Here is a 25,878-nt window from a genome sequence, read left to right on the forward strand (position 1 = left end):
CGCTTCAAGGATTCTGCTATACTTTATTCATCTAAACATTTATATCGGACGACTTGTTTATTTTTTTAATATTTTTATTTAACTTTTTGTACATAATTTTATTTGTACATTGGCGGGCTTATTGCTAAATGGCAATTTCTTCCAACCAACCAATAAAAAAATATATATATAATGTTTGATTATGTCCAAATGCTTGCAGACTGGCAGCATTTGGACATAATCAAACATTGTTGAATTACTACCTGGTAAAAGAAGAAGTATAAAAATTGGAAAATTGTTTTCAGGCGTTGCCTAGTAGGTGATTTGGTTCAGCCGGATGAATCTCACCCACGTGATAAAGGTTTCAGCTCTTTTACTTCACAAAAGTCAACAGATGGAAGAGTTGAGGAAATGTGGATGTTTAAACATGGGCAGAATGGTGAATGTTACACAGTATGTAAAATGGCCACTTAAACCCGCCAATGACAGGTCATAAGCCCTGTAAATGCCTAGACTTCCATATTCCCTTCTTAAAAATGTTTTCCCTCTCTGTTGAAATAAATTTAAATAAAAAAAATATTTTTATAATTCAAGTTACAGAACATATTCAATAGAAAAAAAAAGATTAAAAAGTTAAAAATATATAAAAATAGAAATAAACGTATTTGTTTATAAATTACCTTAAATCAAAACTATTACTCAATGGGAAAAGGGAAAAAAGAGAAAAGAGGAAAAAGGAAAGGAGGAGAAATTAAGGAAGAGAAAGGAGATGTTTCTTCAGACGTGATTCAAACAGAGATAATGTAGTAACATCTTTGATGGTGGATGGGAGATGATTCCACAGTCGAGCCGCATGGACACTATATGAGTTAGAGAAGAAAGAGGAATTGTGGATGGATATTAAGAGAGTGCCTTGAGAATTAGAACGAAGAGGTAAACCATGAACTGATAAGCGTTGGAATTTTTCACGCAGGTTTATAGGAGCGTTAGGACTATGAAGTACATTGAACAGATGTGAGAGGGAGTAATAGTCTCTCCGCTGTCTAATTTTGAGCCATTTCAGTTGCCTACGATAATCAGAAATGTGGTCATATTTCTTAAGACCAAAAATGTACCTTATGCATGTATCTGAAGTCGTTCAAGTTTATCGAGTTGCTCACAGCTTAAATCAGTCGTGGAAACATCAGCGTAATCTAGAATGGGTAGTAGTAATGCTTGTACAAGGGTGCATTTAGTATTAATATTAGTTAATGATACTGTAAAAATCCATGCCCGAACAAAATATTACTTTTTATTTGATTAATAAACTCTAATGGACCAAATGAATAAAGCTGTAATATGAATTAATACATCTGAATTTACACGTGGCCAAGGGCCCCAAATGTCTATAAAGTAAAATTTTCCGTACAAAAATTTGTATACTCGTATAAAAATGTAAAGCATCTTCGTTGGTAACCTGTAATTAAATATGTTTTTTTTTCAATATTCAAATAAAACTAAATAAACTACTGTAGCTGCATATAATTTATATCAATCTAAGAAAATTCTATCAAACCATATTACAAAACAAAGCTTTAATAATGATTTTGAAAAAAACTGATACACAAGTGTAAATTTCATGTCAAATGAATTAAAAATACTAACATGAAGGCAACTAATATTTTGCAATATGATGATGTTTGTGTATAATATTATTGGTTTTAAAAAAACACACAATTTTTAAAAAAATATGATCAAAGCCAACATAAACATAATCAAAATACCAGAGAAATCGCAAGAATCAGACTCTCATTTAGAAAAAAGGTGAAGCACAAAAATTCTATTTTGTATAAGGTAGTAAAAAAATATTATGAAATAGGAAAAACATTTATGGTGAAAAAAAAATCGAAATTCAAACAGAAGGTTAACAAATATGTATTAAACCACTTATAAATTAAATATATGCGTATAGTTATTATTAGAGCACAAATAAAACTATGTTTGTGTTTGCTCTGTTTCAAGATTCAAAATAAAAAATAAACACACTTTTTTTCAAAAAAAATCGGTTTTACTTTATAGACAATAATTTGTGAAAGACTGAGAAAGAAATACGTAAAAAGGAAGGTAAATGTGTCAAATAATCAACATTAGCAAATAAATGTTTGTCGCAGAACCGAAATTAGCATTCGTAACGGAGTCCTGGTGCCAACCCTTATTTGCAGGAGTGAAGTATGTAATAGCTTAATGCTGTCAAATTTAATCTCTTGGTCCAATACTTCTAAAAATATGTATGATAAAATGTCGAGATCTATGAATTATGGAAATTTTGTCAAATCAAGAAAAAAGATTTGCGTTGGTTTGGACATGTAAGGAGAATGAAGGGCTAAAAATGACTAAAAAGATGGACGGTATGAATGTTGATGATAGCAGAAACCTAAAAGGCACGGCAATACTAAATCCAACAAATATTTGAAGATGGATTGGAGAGTCCGAATAATTGTCTTGCATCTATGAGAAGAGGTATGAATGTGGAGAAAGCGAAGTCTGTATGCAAAAACAGAGAAAAGTGGCCTACCCCCGCGTGATAACGGCGTGATAGTTTATTTGTTATTTTATTTATAATATGATCCTAATTGTGATTCGGCCGATATTATCGTATTTTGGTTAAGGGCCTCAATAAAATATATAAATATATGGTAACATAAAAACTGTCGTTTACATAAAATGAAAAAGTAAAAACAACAGTACAATTATAGATAACACAGACATTATATTGTAAAGGTTTAAGAGAAATTTTGATAAATAGGTATTTGAACATGGTTTTCCGTAACTCTCTCACTGATGCTTTTCCTATATTGCGCAAAAGCGATAACTGCACGTTGGACTGATTATGCCTAACTAAAATCGTCAAAATCGACGTTTCGTTTTTTTTTTAAGATAGGGTATCAGAATGAAATTTTCTTTGTACTGTGTACTTTGTTACATTCTGTTTTTCAAAATTATTTATCGAATTTGTATACCGTACATCTGAAAAAGGCAGAAAATATCGATAAAACTAAACGATAGACACGACAATAGTAAATATCTTCAGTGTGTAAAAAATCACTGCTCTTGTGCCATATTCCAGGGAAAAAATACGGGAATTTTTTTGTAAAAATCAGGCCACGTTTCTTTTTTATTATTCAAATCCAGAGTTACACAGTCCAATTCGAGTTGCTTGGTTTCAACCTTCGCCGTACAACTAAATTTCTCGCAAGACGCCGCGTCATATCTTCCCTAAAAAATATTTATTTCACGTTCTTCCAATCAATTCGAAACTACTCTCAAAATTAAATCACGCAAGATTAGGGTTACTTCCGGTTAGGGATTGTCCTTGGTGGGTAAATGATGACAGGATTCGTTCAAATTGTGCTGACAGATTGCACGCTTGTCTTGAACGTAGTATACTGAAGGATGATCCAGGATTATGTATAAGGAGTATATCCATCATCCCGAGGAGCGCAATTGCACGTACGTGACGAGAATCAGATCATACTGAACTGGAGACGCTTATTCTGACAACTAGGAAGTTTGGTGCAAAGAGAAATTAGATTTGAAAAATGTTTTCTTAACCCTTTCATGGCGTTGCGGAATCACAGGTCAAAGATCTAAGGTTCGAACCCCACTCTATCCCAACATAATTCCCATTTTATCACAGTGAGTTATTTACAACTCGTTGAATATGGCCCCGAAATTGTTATATCGTTGGCTAAATCATACGAGCGCAAATACTTTTTTTTTTTAATAATGAAAGGTAATTTACATTACCAGTTAGGTTATTGCAATGAACCTAAAGTTAATGTTTACATTTTTATTTATGTTAGTATTACCATTCATTTTATTTTGCTTTTAATGTTAAATTTTCCTCGGTTTTTGTGTATTATTGTGTATTTACGAATATATTTTATTGGATTGTTATATTTTAACATTTTATCAAATACTTTTGATCTTTTTATTTCACATATTTATATTTTGTCGGCCTTACAATGTAACGGTCAGCGCGTTTGCCTACAATGCAAGAGGTCCTGAGTTCAATTCCCGACATGGTTGATAGGAAATATTTATTTAAAATACTGTTTTCACACTAGAATATTTCACAGTCCCTGGACTGGTACCTGAATTGTAAGATTGATCATCTTACCTTCATGTAACAAAAATGGTCGATATCAGCGTATCCACTGCCATTGGTGTACCAATACAGTGCCCTATGCACCACTAGGTGGGGAAGGGGAATGATGATGATAATATTTTGTACCTTTTTAAAAAAATAATTCAATCCAATTATGTATGTACTATATGTTTATAGATATACCTACTTCCCTAAGATTCTAATTTTTATAAACACATTCTGTGTTATTTATGTTTATAATCTGTTAATAATAAATAAACATATTATATTTAAATATCTACCTTATTTACTTTCAATGGATGTAAGGAATATGTTGTATTCTGCATCTACTGAGGAAATCGTTTAAAGATAAATTGAACGTAGTTATGCAGAAAGCAGCCAGTCCACAATTTCGGAAAAATGAGATATTATCGGGTGCAGTTAGGTCGATTCTATGTTCTGCTAAAAACAGCCAGACCGCTTTCATATAAAAAAAACTGTATTAATCACCTCCGGAAAAAGGAGTCGATCACAAAAACAGCAATTCTCAATTTGCAGAAAACACCCACAAAACTAGAAAAATCTTATTGTACTTTAAAAATCTTTTAAACTGGTCAAATACAAAATAAGATTCTTGTTCGTAATATATAAAAAAACTTATGTATTCATTGTTTATCGTTTGCTAAAGTCAAAAACATTCAAACTATTGTGTAGATTCTATAATTCACTCTTTTCACAAAATGGCTATTATCTCAGTTTCACTGTTCTATGGCTGGCTGCTTTCTGTATAACTACGTTCAATGATTTTTTAATCTTGAAAAATTATTTTGTGTTATTTTTAAAAATATATTTTTTATTTCTATACATGGTGTTTCAGCTACAGACCGCGAAACTGAAGAGGAACTCTTTTGTGTTTTTTATTTTATAATTTGAAAATGGAGTATTTTTTTTATTTCTCGGACTTGCATCCTTTTCACGAACCCCTACCTATCCCCTACAAATTAAGGACGATATACATAACACAAAAAAAGAATTTTTTTTAAAAGTAAAAGTACAAGAATGTAGATAAAATATTTGATATAACATAAAGAAGGGGGGAGGGAATAAAATTGGACTAAGGGGGAATGAAAAAGGGAGAGAGATGGTTATAGTTGAATGGCGGGAAGTCAAGAAAAGACAGTACTTCTTGTAGCATATCGTAACGAACAACACACGGAAAAACGCATCTTAAAAATTGATCCAAGATAATGTGCCCGGATCAATAAAATAACGCGAAGTGCTAAAAAACCGATAGAGTGCTCTTCTGGAACAAGTGCCAAAGGAAGGAAAACGTAAGTTCTCATGTCTTTCGTTCAATTCCTAGATTGGCAGTTTTAACAAAATGCGTATCGAAAAATAAAACGAACATGCACCAATAATTGTCTTCGAACACATTTTGGGAAAAGGCAGCCTTGTTTACAGTCCCAAGGAATCGAAGGCATCAACGAAAACTACTGGGAGAAAAAGAATATATATTTTTTTAATAATTGCTAATATTAAAGCGAATTTGTGTTAGTTTAAATGAAGAAAAAAAAACTTTTTTCTGTACACTAAAAAAAGGCAATTAATTTTTTTATTTACTCATAATTTAAAAAAATAATTCAATCATATTCAAAGACGCAATTCGGGGGCTTAGGGTCATAAGGGCGAAACTACAAAAAATGCTGTTTTGTGTTAAGTACTAATCTGATATCCAAACAAAATATCCTGTTAGTGACAAAAAGATGAAACTCATCCGATAAGTAGTTACCTAGATAAATTTGTGTGAAACTACAAATGAAGCGTTTTGTTTAAAGTCAGAAGAATAAAACACCTTTTACATCATTTTGTTAATTTACTAATGTAAGCGCAAGTTAGGGTCATATAGACGAAAGCGTAGTTTCATATTTTTGTCTCTAAAACATTTTATGCTCTATTAACTGTATTTTTTATTTTCTTTATTTGTTACCCTTAAAAGACAGTATTATTTTTTGAAAACTGTTTTATCATTTATCTCAAAACTGTAGTTTCGCCCTTATGACCCTTAACCCCCGAATTAATCTCTATCATATTATTATCCTTAAGGCTCAGAGTTGCCAACTTCCGTCAAGCTAAAATCGATAGATTCGTTATTAACTGAAACAGTTTCGTAAAAAAAATAAACTGTTACTATTGCTGCTTAAAACTGTTATTTAAGAAACGGTTTATATTTTTATACTATTTTAATAGGGAAGGGGATGGCTACGACTCTACCACCCTGCTCTTAAAACTGTTTTTACTCAAAAAAAATTCAGAAACACAGTTTCACTTTGCTGGGCTAATTTCGTTGAGGGTGCAGTAGCCTCGTATTTACCGCCCTACTTTGAAAACTGTTTTTACGAAACAGTTTCGCATAGCATGAACAGCTCAAAAATCGTGGTGAGCAGCGGGAAGAGGTGGCTGCTATTATGTCATATAAATAACCAATTGTACAAGATATTTAGAAATCGGTAGAATTACCATTGAATTTGGCACGTTGGTAGATTGCTCCCAAAATCGGTAGATCTATCGATAAATTGGTAGAATTGGCAAAGCTGTTAAGGCTGTAGTCTAATAAAAAGTGAGGAAATCCAGCAATTTTTTAAATTGCGCAATTGTATAATGATTTTTTTTAACTATCTTTGGTGTTAACGTAAGTTTTGTCCGTATTTTTTATTTAAATTTAAAATGAACGCCAAAAGTAAAACAAAATGGTAAAGGTTATATCGACCGAAACATAATTTACTTATTACTAATAACGCCTCTTAAAATTAAAACCAAACTTCAATACATCGATTATCATATAAAGACTTAGTACTAAAGTTAAATATGTTCGATTGATTCAAAGATAATAAATTAAACAAAACTGTGGCGGCGAAATCTTTTTTTTTTTTAATCAGAAATATGTAAAAGCATTTTAAATTACATTAATTTTGTGGTATTTTCTCTAATTCTACGTGAAATTATTTATTTATTAGTATACACGGCACGCAGTGCCTTTTACCTTAAAAAGATACATATTAAAAATTATATAAACATTTCAATATAATGTGAAAAACTTAAAATCAAATACAAAAGTACTATTTCACATAAATACTAAATATGTAACACAGCAGTTTTGTATAAAGAACATATTTAGATTTAAAAAAATAATTAAACAATGTGTGCAGATAAAATTTTAAAAGGAAAAGAATTTAAATATATTTTTCTTTAAATGCTACAAAATATAAGTATATTAAATACAATAAAATTATTTTGTCTTAAAAATAAAAATTGAAAAAATAGTTATAATAATGACTGTTAAAGTAATTTAAAAAATAAGTATACACGTAAATATGGTACACAATAGTACTTATACAAAAGTAAACATAGAAAGCACTATCATCTAAAAAAGTTATATTACCCTTCATCATCTTTGAAATTATTAAATATAGTTGATTTATATAAGCTATACTTTATGTGAAAAATATCAGCAACGTTATTATGCCTTCAATAATCGTTTAAAAACAAAACTTGTTTATAGAATTTTAATTTTTGAATGCTATGCATTCGTGTCCCGGGTTATGCGCTAGCCCGCGTCCGGAATAAGGCAGAAGAAGCAGATGTGTGGGCAGTTGGTTATCCTGAATACTTTATGCGCGTATTCCGACGCAGAACTAAGGAGTAGGCTATGAATAGAACAAGCATAAGGGAAACGGGAGGCGAAAACGACTTCGCAGATATTAGATCAAATAACTCCTTTTCCCACCCCTTGCATCTATTTTGTCAACGTGCCTTTAAACGGAAAATTTATATCAAATACGTAGAATTTATATAAAATGTGGAAAATTTATATCAAACACGGACAATTTATGTCAAGTACGATAAATTAAGGTTAAATACGAAGAATTTAAATCAAATACAGAGAATTTATATTGTCCATTTAGTGGATCGTTTACATTATCAAAAAGGTAAAAATCATGAATAAAATCGAGTGAAGAGACGGTCGACGCGTTCGCCTACCATGCTTAAGGCCCCTGGTTCGATTTTTAGGGAGGTATTTATTTATTTTATTTATTTATTTATTTAAACGCCTTTTAGGCTTTTATATGTTTTTACATACATATATACAAATAATGACAGACATGTATTTTACACAAAAGTAGCAACAAATATATAAATGATTTTTAGAAGAAAAAGAAAAATATCAAAAATATCATCTTTACATATTAGTATAAAAGTGGGAAGAACAGAAGTGTATTTTTAAATATGAAGACAGAAATGCATTTTACACAAAAAAGGAGCAAAAAATAAAAATAAATTAGGAAGAGAAAGAAAAATAAAATAATAATAAAAAAAATAAAAATCATTACATATTAGTAGAAAATATATAGGGATACATAATAATACATTTGAGTTTTTCCAGTCTCATACCTCTTCCCTTCCGGCATCCTCTCTTCATAGCATAGTGAAGATATTTAGTCAATATCTATTTCTAAAAAAAAATTATAAATATAGTTTTGTTTTATAATGAAACATTATAATATACGTACAGTATGTCCGTAATGTCGGCCTCGTGGTGTAATGGTCAGCGCGTTTGCCTACCATTCAAGAGGTGTCAGGTTCCAGAAATTAAAATATAAACTCACCGCTTTTGAATTTCGGTGGGTACGAGAATTTTAAAAAATCTCAAAATTCGTGTATATTTTAATGAAAACCCGGGGTGAAAGAGTTAATAGGGTTTGCCTATGTCAGTTTGTTTGTGAAGTTAAATCGTGAACATCTTATATGGCGTTGATCTGCAAAATGGAAGCCGAGAGTAGGTCCTGAGTTCAGCCAATGTACATATGTACTCTTGAAATATGCAATTTGGTTGTCAGCTATAATTGAGTTACTGCCACAGACATTTCCCTTCAGGTCTCCGCTGCACCGACGTGCATCTGATAAATGCACTCAGGGCGTATGATAAAACATTCCACTCTATTGTGACAACCACAAGAATTTAAATTACAGTACAGCTTTAATATTATTCTTTTGCATATTTAGATCATTGTTTGGACTGTAGTAGAACATACCATCGACAAATATTTGAAATTATGCAATTTTTTATTTTATCTGCAATGAGAGAGATCAATATTTAGCTTTATTTTTGTAATTATTATTCTAATGTTATTTGAAAAACATTTAATTTAAATAAAAAACAAAACAAATTTAAAAAATATGTTTTAAACATTTTTTATTTATTTATTATCTATATACGCCCAACGGACTTTAACGTGACAGGTATACAATTAAAATTCAAGTGTCAAGTGACATTATACTTTATAGATATAAAAATACAATACTTCCCATTAAAAGGTAGGTACATAATGAAAACTATTGAAAGTTTTAGGGGAAAAAATGGGAGACGGTAGGACGAGATGCGGACGCGCAGACCACTAGACTGCAAGATGGACCGTATGTATTTGAAAGCTGTAATTTTACTACCTAAAGCTAAATGAACTGAGTAATTGACGGAATATATCGTGGGCATGCTGCGAAAAAGCATCAAGTGAAAATGTTGCAGTTTTAACTTACTTAATTATGAAGTTATAATATTGTATATCAAATGCCCCACAATTGACAAATATGCACTTAGTCCTATCGATACTTAAGGCTTAATTATTTTCCGGAATCAGTTCGTTAAATATAAATATAATACAAATTAAGATAAATCCGTTGAGGGAAAAAAAATACCCCACTCGAATTTTAAAGTCGGTATACAAGCATCCGTTCTATCAAGAATACTGTTTTTTTTGAGAGAAAAAAAAATAAAAACATGTTTTTTTATTATTTTTATAAAATACATCAGCCTTCCCTTTCCGCACCCAATGGTGCATAGGGCACTGCTTTTTTACGCCAATCGCAGTGTACCTCGATCATTTTTGTTACATGAAGGTAAGATGATCAGTCTTACGCTTCAGGTACCAGTCCATGGACTACGAAATATTCTAGTGGGAAAACACCCTGTTAAATAAATATTTCATATCGACCATGTCGGGACTCGAGCCCGAGACCTCTTGAATGGTAGGCAAACGCGCTGACCATTACACCACGAGGCCGACAAATATAACATATTATAAAATACAATAAAGCAAGATGTTTTAGGATGAAAATTAATAAAACAAGTCACACAAAATGACTTTATTGTGTGACATGCATATAAAACAGTACCTTACTTTTATATTATGTGTCGAAATGTATTAAGTCATAACAATACTCTGTTATTTGGTTATTTTATTTAAAAAATCGAAAGAAATGTTTCATATGAATTTTTTTAATGTTGTTAATAATTCAACGTAGCATTTTTTATAATTGTCTTTATAACGTTTAGTTTTAAAAACATTTGTTAATGCCTAACAAACTTTTAAACCCAAATGTCTCTAAACTAGCATTTTTTACTTAATACTTTTTCGCAGAATGCCCGCGATATAATTGTGCAATCAAATCTATTTAAGTCATGTCTAGACGGTGTCCAAAATAGAATATAACTAAAATATCGTATAAAATTGACCTGAATGGATTATTTACCTGTCGGATCTTTGTCAAGTACCTAATTATTTTATTTATATTAATTGGGTTGCAGTATAGCAACACTGGCAACTCAATTATTATTGCTACACATTTTGAAATGCGTAAGTACCTCGTGCGTTTCCATAGTTCATGTATACAAATAATTTAATCATTCATTGACCGTCCTGATTTGCTGGAGTTGGAGTGTTTCTGTGTACCTGGTCGACACACCCGCCACAGATCTCCTTTTTGTTCTGCAAGTTCTAGGACCAACTATCACATGCACTTGCCTATCCATAGGCTCCACAGATATAGTAATCAGTCTGAGGATAAGGCTGATATATTTGGTTCTGGACTTGATAGTTTGGTTCTGGACGAGTCTGATTTCTTTTTTTCTCTCGCAATATAAATCTTCAATTTTTCTTTATGTTTAAAGATGTTTTTGTTTTTTGCTTTTTCATATTTATGTATATATTTCGTTCATATTTTTGGTTGCTTATGTGTTTACCTACTTGTTACTATTGTTATAGTTATGCAATTTTATCATTTTTTGTTATGTATTTATAAACGTACATTTGTTTTTTTTAAATATTTTTAAGTTCAATACATGTTAAAGGCAATAAATGCAGCTTATACAAAAATAAATAAATAAATGATTCTCATTCTTGAATTGTTGTTTGTTTGTCATAAATTAAAATATTAAATTATAAAAATGCCTTTTTTTACGAAAACATTTAAGATAATGACATAATTTTTATTAGGTCCAACACATACCACCTACCAAACACATGTTTTTATTTATTCACGAAATAACGTAAACGTTAATAAGTCACTAAGATTATCGATAATTTATATAATAAAATTACATTAACTTAAATAAGCTACTAAGATTATCTATAATATTATATATTAAGTCGGAACGAAACAATCACAAAGCTAAATTGGTCGTTTTAAATATTTTTTAATAAAGTAAGTATGCCATTTGTGTCGGAATAAAATCGACTCAACCGGCTTTCGGTTACTATATGTTTGTCTGCGTTGCGTCCTTTACACAGCAATGTAAACACAATACTAATTGCGTTGCTTCCGTACTGACACAAAATCTAAATTCTCTCAGTAATAAAGAGACCGATGTAACGGTTGTGTCCTATTCCCACCCGAATGTTGCGTTTGTTGAGAAAGACGGATAATGTTCATTAAAGTCGTTTTATGATCTTAACTCATTTTAAGCCTTTTTTTCGTTGGGTCGTTTTTGTCCTAAAGGTGCGATATCTACCAGTCAAAAGTGACAAAAACTTTGTTCTTTTGAGCTATTATTGCTTTATTACGATTACTCAAAAAATTTTATCGATATTAGGTAGCCACTGTTTTCTAAAAAGCTTATTATTCAATACAAAAGAAAAATAGGTAAATTTTGAAGTCGACATAACTGTCAGTTTTGAAACCGATCGGCCAGCTGCAGCACTCAATGACCACTCAATGATTCTTGTGCTCGCTTTTCCAGTTAAAGCACACACAAAACTCTATTTGTAATTCCGCAAAAAAACGGGTAATATCGTCAAAGCCAACTATAATGTTGGGTATTCTGCAATGCGAGTAAAAAAAACTATAAAATTTGTTGCATCATTGTGTATGTGTTATTTTGTTTAGAAATTCGAGCTGTCGCGTAAAACTGATTAAACCATTACGCACAGGCTATGCCTATATGGGATTTTTTCATCTTCTAATTTTGTTTTACTATTATTCACATGTACCTTAAACCTATCTTATTATAAGAGAAAAAATTTAAACAATAACATTTTTGAAAATATCGTATCTTTTGGACCATTAGACACACTTTATTACTTCAATTCAACCAAAAATTAGGGTACGCCAAAAATGATTTTGTTTCTAAAAATTGATAGATAAATTTTGGGGTGCGTCTTATGGTCCGATGCGTCTTATCATCCGCAAAACACAGTACATTCGCCATCTTCATCATCATCATACCTTTTCCGCACTTTATGGTGCATAGGGCAACATATTAGTACATCAATCATACAATCGCAGCGTATCTTGATCATTTTTGTTTTATTATTGAAAGATTTTTTATTTAATTATTTTTTACATATTTGTTACAGCAATTTACAATAAATTATTTAAACGACAAATTAATTAAGTAGTAAAAGTAAACAAGTATATATTTTTTATTTATGCTGGTGGTTCGTCTAAACTGCCTAACTAGGAATAGCTTCCCCGTTCTAAGGCAGTAAATTATGTATTTTACAATAATATTAAAAAGTAATTACAGTTTTATTATTTTGTGTGCTTTTTCAGAGTTAAAATTAAATAATAAATATACAATGAAAACATAAATATTACAAAAATTTATATATCCTAAGTCCTAAGTCATTACTAGTAAAACAAGATATCAGTCTTACATGATGATCACTTACAAGATGATCAGTCTTACATCTTACATGCTTCAGAGGCCAGTCCAGGGACTATGAAAAGATTTTAGTGTAAAAACACCTTTTTAAATAATACCATCTTCGTGACCTCGTAAACAAAGCGGTTAATTAGAAGTTATTTATTGTGGCGGAAATATTTATTTTGGTGAATTAATTATTCGTAAAACCCCGTTGGTCCAATAATAATATTCAAATTCCTCCCCAAACCAAAGATAATGTGGACGTAACAGTAATTTAAGGATGTACACAAAACTGTTTAGTTGATATTTTTAGAATATCCAGAGCGGTTTGTTTGTTCAGCTCCTTTGCAATGTAAATATGTCGATGTCGGTCAGATTTTATCAAAAACATTTTTAATTAAAACTAAATTTAGAAAACCTTGAAAATAATTCGCAACCTAACATCATTTTTCGCGATATTATTAAACAGTATTGAGTTTGTTCAAATGTTAGAAAAACAAATGTAGTGTGTGACAAAATAATAAAAATCAATATGAAACAACTTTATTTTGAACCACTTATTTTTTTGTTTTTTTTTTCTACCGATGGCGCCGTATTTAAAGCTACACAAGCTTCTTAATTTACAAGTGAATTATTTTTATTTATTTATTTATTTTTATTTGGGAAAAAAACAACAGTTTTTAAATATGTTGCATAAAGAAAATAAGAATACATGTACCTTTATCCAGTTATAAAAATAAAGTTAATAGAAACAAGATAAATTTAAATTTAAAGAATAGGAAAAGAAAAAAGTTGTACAAAAATAATGTAAAAGATACAAAAATATAAAAAATAAATATGAACATACGAATACACACATAATTACAGACATTGTAAAACTAAACGGGTGTACTGTCTATAAGGAATTTTCTATATTTCATATAAGAGAGATGAAAAATGTCTGCGTGACCGGAGAGAACAGTATTTTAATAATGACATGCTCTAAAGAAAAAGTAGTTTTTCCTTGCAAATTAAATGTAGTATGGAGTCTTGTTTTGTTAGGTACAAGGTATTCTAAAGAACTTGTAAGTAAAGGGCAGTCTACGACGTTGTTTACTAGTTTAATCAGGAATATTTAATCTGCAATCACTATTCTATACTCCAGAGTTTGAAATGAATTTGATGTACAATGAAATTTACATTTTATTAAATTAATGAATCTCTTCTGTATCCTTTCTAGGTTTTTTGTATATATTTTATATTGGAGATTCCATATAATTGAAGCATATTCTAATTGACTTCTCACATATGTGTTACATAGCAATATAAATGTTTTAATGTTTTTGAAGTCATTAGACATTCGCATTAAAAAACCGAGCATTTTGTATGCCTTATTAATAATTCCATTAATGTGAATATCGAACACAAGCTTGGAATCTATTATACCTTGATAAAGAAGCTTGTGTAGCTTTGATACCGGTCGATAGAAAAAATAACACGTTTAAAACAAAGTTGTTTTACACTTATTTTATTATAATGAATAACCACAAAAGTACTGCTTCAAATATAAATTTTATGTAATGTGTAACATTTCACGACTAGATACCTAAAAATTTTTCTCATGTTTTCGAGAAATTTCGCCGTACAATTAAATGGTCTAATTTTAACCGAGTGTAAGAAAACATTTTCAAACCTAATTTCCTGTAGCACTGAACTTCTTTACTTTTCTGGTTCTATTTCTTAAGCAGAAAGCTTATTTAAAATCGAGTTTTGATGCAACTGTTTATTGTTTATTATTTTGATCATATATAACAAAAAATCAAGTTTATTATCAAAACATTAATTTTACCCTTAGTTTGATACCAAAAACAGAGGATAATTTCTAAACTGTAATCAATTAATAATAAATCAAGTTAATCTTAACAAAGTGTCACTTGAAGTTAGCCTGCATTGTTGATGGAGTCTACATTATCCCTCCACGCCCCACCCCGCGTCTCATAGAGTGAGGGTCATACAAGAAGTTGTATTAACTTTGCAAGGCACTTTCAAACATTCGAGTTTCAAGTGGTGACCAGGACAAGTTCTACGGAGACTTTCAGGATAAAGGGGACACTGAAAGCTGGAAACTAGGTTCGGATCCAATACTTATAGAAAATTGAACGTTGTGGAAAGGCGCCTCCAATTTAAATTTTCAATTGACTGATATCGTATGTAACAGATACGAAGAAATTATGTTTGACACATCTAAAGTGAGATGAAGAAATAGTTTATTTAGTTAATAGGAATAGTTAACAATTACAGGTCTTGAAACTTGTAACTAGCCATTGTCTGGTTTGAGTGATTATTTGTTACATATACTATGTTAAATGCACCATTTGTTTAAGTTGGAGATTTCACAATTTTCGAAAATTGTATGTTCGTATGTCATGTAATGTAATTGTTTTAGATATATCGTAACTATTGAACAATATACATTAATTTCAAAATCAAGACATTATTATAAAATCCAGACGCTTTCCGATGACACTCTATCTACCAATATGGATGCTTGTTTTTAACAAAAATCCTCGCCATCTCACGGAACGATGTGATAGACCCAGCACCCCTAATATATTTTGGCGACTCATTAAACATTTTAAGTCCTTTATGATACAGATTGTTTTGAGTAGCCTGTATTCTTGTAAAATGTGCATAAAGTACAGCAGTCAATAGTGGACATAGCTTAACATTATTTAGTACTACTACGTATATAGAGTGCAGACTTAAATTTTAGGCTGTAGTCTGGTAAAACGCACGCAAAATAAGGAAATCGCGCAATAATAAAAAATATATAAACATATGTATTAGGTAAAAACAATAATTTTTAAAGGTTTTCCTGTTAAAAAATATACTTAAAAGTTTTATGTAACTAAAATATAATTACTTTTAGACAGGCAGATTACGCCATTTTAAATTTAGACTAAACTTAGGTATCTAAGATCTCAATAAACACCAAGTATTGAACTAAAACTTGTGGTAATAATTTAAAGATAATAAAATGAACATGAAAGTAGCCCTCAGAATTTATTTTGTTTTGTTTTCGAAAAGAAATACAAGCATTTTAAATCACATACATTTTTGTGTCATTTTCCTTAATTTCTACGTAAAATTATGCCATCGGTAATACTTTTAAAAAAATATATTGAAATATTTAAGTTAAAACTTTTTTTTATAGAATTGCATCCTTTTTTTTAAAAAAAGAAGATAATTCTGGTTCTAATATTTCATTTGAAACAACACGGTATGTTTTAATGTTTTTTTTTATTACTAAAAATATTATACCTGTCTATTTATTATCGGAGCAAAAAATTCATAAACTTTTTTTGTATACCCACGAGCAGACCACGCCTTTGTGGGGTTTTTTCATATACTATTTTGACTGTCAATGTGTATTTCATTGCTAGGTTATTATTCTTTATTTTTTGAATACTCTGTTTTAACTCTTATGCGTATTGTAAAAAAAAACAAAAACAAAAACATAATATTAAAAAAATAATTTTTTAAACAATGCAGTTTTTTTTTCTATATAAATCTATAAATGCCATTGGAAACATATGGAATATCCAAGTACGATAATACTCAGTGAGAGCAATTAATATTTGTAAACTATTTAGTTGTACATAAAACATGCAGTCTAAATCAATTTCAACCATTTTTTATATTTCTGTTATTCAATGCGTCTTTCAATAAACGCGGTCAATTTAATAAAATTAAAAACGTACGATAAGTTTCAGGGCCTTTGAAAATATCTAAATTCCAAGGACATTAAAGAGAGCAAACGTATAAAAAATGTAAATGAACTGAAATCTATTTGTCAAGACGAGGTTTGACGAGGGATGCAAAATTGCTTCATTGCGGAGAACGCATTGGAAAAATCGTCAAATTATTAAACGGCTTGAGGTAAATTTAGACTCACATCTCAATGAAGACGAAATAATTCTTTTTTACTAGAAAGTAGGACTAATATTCAGATATAAACGAAAGACATCATAAATATGTATACTTTTTTATTTTATTAGGTATGCATTCTAAAAATATTGTGGTATTTTTTTGATTCATGTATATATAAAGTAGAATTTATATTTGAAGCAGTAACTTTGTGGTTATTCATTTTTATTAAAATTAAAATACAACAACATTGTTTTAATAACTTTTTAATATTTTTTTCTACAGAACGGTTTCGATGCTACACAAGCTTATTTATAGAACAACATGACAAAAAGATTCGACTGATGAGCTCCATATGTTTTAATTAATTATTTGATTGATACTGTCAAAATATAAGATTTATTTGTAAATTATACCTTGATAAAAAAAGCTTGTAAAGCTTCGAAACCGGTCGATAGAAAACATAAAAATTAAGTTGTTAAAATCGAAGTTGTTTACTTTTAATTTTAATTATGAATCGTTGTTTTTTATACGTTTATTACCTAGAACTGTACTTAACAAAAGTGGTTACAAAAATACATAATTCAAAAAATTGTTTCACACACATAAATATTATATTGATATTTAATAATGACAAATTAATTTGATGAGTACATAACGTGATTATGATTCAATTTAACGAATTAATTGCCGTCCATAAAATACACTTTTAATAATTTAATTCTTATCAAAAGAGGTGTGTCGTATTTTGGTATAAGTACACATTCATAAAAAAAATGTTTATCGTACAGTAAAAGTCTCAATTTAAACGTTAAACCTAGTAATAAGAAAAGGGTTGAAACATTATTATTGTTTTAAAATGTGAAATATAAATTATTGTAAAAAATAAACTTTTAAAAAAGTCATCTAAACATAATATGTGAATTGTTGTTTATAAAAATCCATCACGGTTTTTGCAAAGCGTTCTATCCTTTCTGTCTATTCCTTAGGGGTAAAATAGTTTGCTTTGTTTTTTTCAAATATAATATTTAGATTCTTTATCATTTTTGTTTTAGTTTGGAAATGGTGATATTTTATACACAGTACAGTGTATATCTTTTGTTGCTTGTGTTTGTGTGTTATTGTTGCAATTATGCATCAAACATATGGAATATAAACAAATAACAAAAGAGGCAGTTTGATTACAATAACATTGAATTGCAATCTGTCATTTTTCAAGTCATTAGAACACCCACAAAACCACGTGAAAAAAAACAAACATAAAGTTTGGCGAGTGAAGAGGCTCTTGGACGTTTTCCAACCTTGTATTGTCGCATTCGCTTCCAAAAGGACCCATCCGCGTTGCAAGGATCGCGTTCGTAAGGGCGAGTTTCGTAAACCGGGTCGTACCACGCCCCTTAGGACGAACCTAATTTACACCGATCGTGGCTAATAACACATCTTCCGCATTATAAACACGACAAAACAACAGAGCGTTGAAAATGGCACTCGAAACAAAAGATAACCAGAGATTTTCACGAGATAAACGCACCCTAAGCTAGATGAATTGGTTTGTGATGTAACAAATACAAATGCATTTTCAAGCGTGTACGATAATCATACAAAGTCACTGCAGTGATTTTAAGTTTGATGTGCATGCGCGCGATGATTTTACGTAGGTTTTTTCTAATGGATGCTGTGGAGATTGGGGAAATTGAGAGTAAACTCACTCAGTATCGCGCGGTGTGGACGCCATCTTCTCGGTCGCTCGCGGGTTCCAGCGGAAAATGTACTCGGCGCGAAGGAAGTCCAGCGGCCGACACGGCGCGGGCTCGACGGCGGGCACGATCAGGTTTCCTGAATATTCGTCCAGCGGGCTGACAACACAACACTAGACCTTGGCGCTACCCTCCCGCGGCGTCCCGTGGCGCGGACTAACTCGGCCGCTGTCGGCACGCGTGTGGCGTGTGGCGAGTGGCGAGTGGCGAGTGGCGAGTGGCGAGTGGCGTGAGAAGAGAAAACTCGACTCGGAATCGAGATGTTGCCGCATCGACACCATAATTCTTTTTTTTTAAATTTTATGTGATGAAAGTTACACTCTGTTTATAGCATTTAAACTTTTATGAGGACTAAATTTTTGTGGTAAGGATGGATTTCACTCCCTATTAAGAACTTAATTTATTGCAACACAGGAAAAAACATTTTTAAGATAGAAATATGAAAGCATAGACATGTTCAGTGCTTATGTCCGATTGGTTTGAGTGAGCACTATACACACTGTAACATTCATCATTCTGCTTATTTTTAAATATCCAAATTTCCTCAACTTTTCCATCTGTTGACTTTTGTCACATTCAAACCAGCCAATGACAGGGCATAAACCCTGTGAATACTTAGACTTCTATATTCAGTTTAATTCAGTTCAGTGCCGAACAAATCGGCGTTTATTGTATATCTGTTTGCAAAACAGTAAAGAAACTAAAAAATGTACAAATAATCAAAGTTAAAGTAAAACCAAGTAAAAATTAAGTAAAATTAAAGTATAAGCAAACATATTAGACCCTGTCAATTCTCACTAGGTATAGTTATTATAGTTATTATTTGTCCTAGGGTAGAGAGCAATTTTTTAGAGATGTCATAAGATCATTAATACAAAGTTAAATAATAAAATATGATAATCTTACAAAAAATTATGGAACTCAAAATTCAAAACTGTCGTATATGTAACTGTAAAAATATATGAAAATGAAAAAATAAGTGAAACTGAAAAAACTTCTCTTCTCAAAAATGTTTTCCCTCTCAGTTGCTATCAATGTAGCTTTTAAACATATTAATAAATTATGTTTAAAACAAGTTGTTTTATTTTATAAATTTATTAGCATGCAGAAAAAAAGGCGTCTTAAATTTTAATTTTACATTTTACATCAGGTACTTTATAAGCTATCTAATGTGCTTGTTATGTACCGTACAAAAAATCAACTCTAGTGTTAACCCGCACTTGATTTTGGCTAATGTTTTATTCAAGTATCAAGACATTCTGTTATGCTTCATTAAAAATATATTAATGTGAGTCTTGTTTACGAAGAAAAACTCCAAAATAATTCAATTAAATTTAATAAATATTTAGTTTGGATTCCATGAAAACGAGATTTTTGGCGTGGATTATTCAAATTTGAAAAGTAATTAGGTTTTATTCAAAACTAATTAATTTTGTTATTTTATTTTATTGTAATAAACATTAGACCTGGTAGCACTAATTTAGTGGGAGCGGTCGTGTAGAAACCGACCGCGCATGCGCAACTACCCCCCCGCGCCTGCGGCCGCCATTGCGCCATTTTCCGCTTTTCCATAATCTTAAAACGAGCATCCCTTATTTCGAAAGAGTCCGACACCACCGCAAAAAGAGACCTTCTTTCAGCATCTCTTCTCGTACATAAAACAACATCTTCGTCCTTTTGGGGTTGAAATTTTATTTCGTTTGCGGAATTTATAAACTGCGGATCTTATTACTTTATGGCGGGAGAGTAGCACGTCTTGACGTTTGTTTTGGCGCCAGAATGAGAAGGACGGCTCGCCTCCTACTGTCGGCAGTCTCCGGAAAATTTCGTCAATTTCCGGAGACTTTTAGAATTACACACGTTTTTAAAATTCCCAATCGGAAACTTGATTGAAATAACTATTTAATTGAATTTATGACTTTTTATTTTAAGAGGAAGGAGTATTTCAAAAATTAGTTTGCTTTTACAAGACACGAGTATCTGTTAAAATATACAGTTATAAATTTGATTATTATTTCAAACCTATTTTTAAACAAAAATCGATATATTTGACCGATTTTCAACCCAAAATCCCGACTAAATAAAAATAACATAAAAACGATATCGTTATTTTGAAAATTGAAAGTAGAATGATCAGTACAACTGAGATTTACCAAGAAATATAATATTTAATACAATGGAAAAATAAGCCGAATATTTTCTTCGCGTATAATTTCATGGAACAGTTGCATACGATCACCATTTAGAACATTACAATTATTTATACATTATTAAGTTAATTCAGAACATAATATTTGAAAAAATTACATTTAAAATCCCGTTTAACAAAGAGCGCTGTCAAAACATTATAAAACAAGAACACAAAAGAGATCGTTCACTTTTTACGCCGACAGTCTCCAAACGAATACGTGCCTTTTAATCTCTAAAGCCCTTGATTATAAGTTATTCTTACTAAAGTACAATTAGTCAAAAATAAATCACATTTAAGTAATCTTCAATGCGTATCATTTAATAATCATGTCATACATTAATCTAAATAACTGTAATTAAATCTAATCAAATCGGAATAATTTTCAACGGATCAGATCGTAACGGAAAAATAATATTTTAAATATTTTTATTTCAAAAAATTTTTGTCCAATTTTCAAATTTGGAGACCCTATTATTCACCTCATTAATAATCTTATATTTTTATCTTTTATTTTATGTGTGTGGCATTGTTGGTTAAATTTTATTTCATTTAACCTTTTAATCGTTTGATGAATTAAAAACATTTCAAACTTTTTCTAGTAATGATAATTCCTAATAAGCCATTGAATTGACGTTAAACGATTGTTTTCGAGTTGACAGTATTTCTTTTTCTGAAAAAATACATTATCATCATTCCATGTTCACTCCCTAGTTGGAGCATATTGTAACACAAAGAGCCTTCATGCATCTCTATCGGCTGCCAACTACTTTTGCGTCCTCCCAAGTCAGGTTCTCGTCTCGAAGTTCTGACATAAACTGACGACGAACAGTCAGCAGTGGACGTCCAGGACGAAAAAAAAATAATTTTGATTAAAAAGTCCAGATTATAAATTGAAAAAAATATAATGTTCTGCTGGAAATACCTGCATGTAATTTATTATGGGAACAACCCATTAATATATTAAATAAAAAAAAGTGTTTTCTTATAAGCTGTAAAAATCAAAACATTTAATAGGGAAATATCACATACTACAAATACGGTTAAAATATATGAAATGGATTTAGAATAATTCATTGTATTTTCAAAATTTATTTATTAAAATCTTAAATAGGGCACACATATCATACATATTGTTATGTGTGTTCTAATAATAACATTGCAAATATATTTAATTTATAAATTGTTTATCACATATGTCTTGACCATTATTTTAAATTTTGATATGTTTTTTTCTTCATAAATATTTTTTTCCATTTCGTAATACTTTTTAATTGCTTTAAATAAAATTGAATTTTGTGACTTTGCCTTTTTCCTAAATGGAAGTCTAATTTTGTTCTTTTCTCTAGTATTGTGATTGTGTTCATGCTGGTTCCGATCAATTTTTTTCCAAAATTCTGTTTTTTTATTAGAGTTTATAATTTTATGAACAAATATCATTGTATTGTAAAATATTCTTTGTTTATATGTTAATAATTTCATTTCATTTACCATCGACTTTACCCTCGTATATCTGTTTTTTTTCAAAATGATTCTAAAGGCTTTATTTTGTAATACAGTTAGTTTATCTATGTTTTCTTTGTTTGATAAAAATAAAATGCTACTACAGTAGTTAACGTGTGGTTCAATAATTGCTTTGTAAATAGTTTTGCAGGAGTCCTTATCAATAAATCTTCTGATCCTTCCCAAAATTGATATTTTTTTTGCAATCTTATTTATTACCATCTTAGCGTTTTGGTGAAATGTAAGTTTTGAATCCAACATTACACCTAAATATTTAATTTCAGTGACTTCATTAAGTTTTTCATTTTCTATTACAATTGATGGTGTAATTTCTATTCTTTTGTTTCCTATATTCATATATTTAGTTTTGTTAACATTTAATTTTAATTTATTAATTTTTAGCCACAGTGATACACTATTAAGATCATGATTTAGTCTGTCCATAATTGTTTGGATATGGATATTGTGGAGAAATGTTATCATATATAAATTTTAAAACGAAAATTTAAAAAAATACGTCACTAGAAAAACGCGACACGTTTGGCCTTGATAGTTGTGACGTTAAGATTCGTGACAACGTTCTAAATAAATTTGAATGGTCAGGAACGAATGAACATGAATCATGACGTATTAGGGGCGTGGCCAATGGAATGACCTTTTTTACAGGAATTCAAAATTACAAATTTAAAAATTTTTTTTATGCTGGTAATTAAAACAACAACAAAATCATTTTTTTACTGGACAGTATTTCAGACTTTAATTACTTCAAAAATGTTTTAAAAAAAAGTCATATTTCTCTATTGTACGTAGAAGTTTCTCGAAAATGCATGAAAAAATAACGTGATAAAAATTTAAATTTATTTCAACAGAGAGGGAAAAAATTTTTTTGAGAAGGGAATATGAAAGTCTAGGCATTTACAGGGCTTGTCAATGACAGGTCATAAGCCCTGTAAATGCCTAGACTTCCATATTCCCTTCTCAAAAATTTTTCCCTCTCTGTTGAAATAAATTTAAATGTGAACAACTCCCTAGGGAGTAAATCCAGCCAGTCTGCAAGCATTTGGACATAATCAAACATTGGTGATAAAAATTAATTACTTTAAAAAGTCATCGCTTCTGGTCAATGGCTGTTAAGAATAGCTGTTATGATAGATTTCCAGTTATTAATGTTTTCATACGAACGGGGTTCTCTTTTTAAATGTCAGCTCAACTCTCTGACGACTCACGGACGGAGTAATTTAAAAAATACAAAACATTAAAAAAGTGTTGCGATGATAATGCAATAGTATATTAACTTCTTCTTCCTTGTCTCTTCCCAGTGCATCTGGAGTCGACCCTTCTGGTACGCAGTCTCCAATTCTTCCTGTCTTGTGTCATCTCCCTGGTCAGCTACTCCCTCCTCAGGTCCCTCTCAATATTGGTCTACCGGGTGGCTGTGGAAGACTTCGACCTCTCGCTTGTGTGAGGATATCCGAGGCAAGTCTGACTACGTGATCGTCATTCTGTATATTAACGTGTCCGTACCATTGGAGTCTAGTTTCTTTTAGTTTCTTCGGAATAGGCACGTGCTTCTACTTTCCTTTATGTTGTATCCCAACTCAAGACAGGGCCCTTGGCCTCAAAGAGTTTGGGATCCGTTATTATTATATTTTTTTGTAATATGGATGTATTTGTATGAAAAAAAAATTTAAAACAAAATATGTAAATAAATACAAACTAATACCACTTTCAGACAAAGGGATTTTGAGTATTAAGCAATTAAAATCTATAACCTACTTCCACTGTCTAATTCCAAATAAGCTATACACTTTTGGAGTGGTTGATTCAATATTGGTTTGGGCGAATGAGACAATCCATTTTACTTCTACCTAGCTCCACTATCCATTTTTTATAGCCTTTTTGAACATTTTCTCATTTTTAATTGTTTTAATAGACAGTAGAAGTAGGTTATAGATTTTAATTGCTTAATACTCAAAATCCCTTTGTCTGAAAGTGGTATTAGTTTGTATTTATTTATATATTTTGTTTTAATTTTTTTTTTCATACAAATACATCCATATTACAAAAAAATATTATAATAACGGATCCCAAACTCTTTGAGACCAAGGGCCCTGTCTTGAGTTGGGATACAACATAATGGAAAGTAGAAGCACATGCCTATTCCGAAGAAACTAAAAGAAACTAGACTCCAATGGTACGGACACGTTAATATACAGAATGACGATCACGTAGTCAGACTTGCCTCGGATATCCTCACACAAGCGAGAGGTCGAAGTCTTCCACAAGCCACCCGGTAGGCCGCACAGCACAGAGAAGCAATTTTGGTATTTTGGTGCTGGACATAATAGTTTAATAATTATTTTGTGGTAGAGTAGGAATACAAAATTAAATCTAGAATTTAATTCAAACATTACATCAATATAATGTTGATTTGTCATGAGAAAAAAGTTTATAATCTACTACATACAATGATTTTTCAGGTTCAAATAATGACCAATCAATTTTCGTTGAAAAGCCATTTTTTTTAACAAGATATTATTTATTTTGATTTCACTGCATTTTAGTCAAATAAAATATAATTCCACAAAATACTTCGCAGTTTTTTATTGTAGTACTCGTATTATGGTGAAGTAGGTTAATTTGTTATTACAATTTATTACTAGATATGTATTTAGTTTGTCTTTAATTTTTAAGGGCAGTGTATATTATCATGTACCAATTGCTTATATATTAATTGCTTCCCTAATCAAAAACCCCACCGCAAGCCCCTGCTGCATATGTATATTGAGTGAGTCTGTGTTACCATCGGAAATGCAAGGCATGTACTCCGTTTTCGTCCTACTTATTTTAAGTCTGTTGCCTTTCAAGGCAGCGACCTATTCATTCAGAAACTCCTGTAGGCACGTGACAAATAAAATTTAAAAAAAGAACACTGAACTTCGTCATTGAATAAATTGGTTTTGCATTTACCACCTATTTACTGTAAATCTAGATACACGTAGAGCGAGGGGATTATTTTAAGTTTATTTATCCATTGCCTCGGTAAAAATGTTTTCCATAATCGTAATAAACTTTATTTTTAATGTGTTCAAATATTATAACAGAGATGGATGGTTACTTTGGAAGGGAATATGGAAGTCTTAATACACTAAAATCAAGAGTGGCCTTTTTTCGGTGCACTCCGTTCCTTTTTTTTCAGAAATTTATTCGTCCAGGGTTCTGGTTTTATTTTTTCCACAGAACTATTTAAGATTGAAGGTTTTCACGGCCTTTCGGATATTTGTGGCGTTATGACATAACGTCGGCAAAAATGAGAAACAATATAGCAGTACAACCCATAAAAACATAACCAGGGGTGCAATTATGAATCTTATCCGGTCACACTGATAATTAAACGTTAAATAAACGCAAACGCGTGAAACAAAACATGATAGTTTTCGTT

General features: G+C 30.7%; 1 protein-coding gene across 1 annotated transcript in view; it reads right to left on the bottom strand.

Moving 5' to 3' along the window:
• LOC148275965 (dorsal-ventral patterning protein tolloid-like) overlaps positions 1-18,920 on the bottom strand; it is a gene marked incomplete at its 3' end in the record, with an annotated part of 231,950 nt that extends 213,030 nt beyond the window's left edge. Inside the window, exon 1 of the mRNA XM_088234965.1 lies at positions 18,698-18,920. The remainder of the gene's footprint in view (positions 1-18,697) is intronic.
• Positions 18,921-25,878: the final 6,958 nt, after the last annotated feature.

Source organism: Micrasema longulum, unplaced genomic scaffold (genome assembly GCF_059751315.1).
Source record: "Micrasema longulum isolate JH-2025_06_02 unplaced genomic scaffold, ASM5975131v1 h1tg001310l, whole genome shotgun sequence".
Classification (NCBI taxonomy): domain Eukaryota; kingdom Metazoa; phylum Arthropoda; class Insecta; order Trichoptera; family Brachycentridae; genus Micrasema; species Micrasema longulum.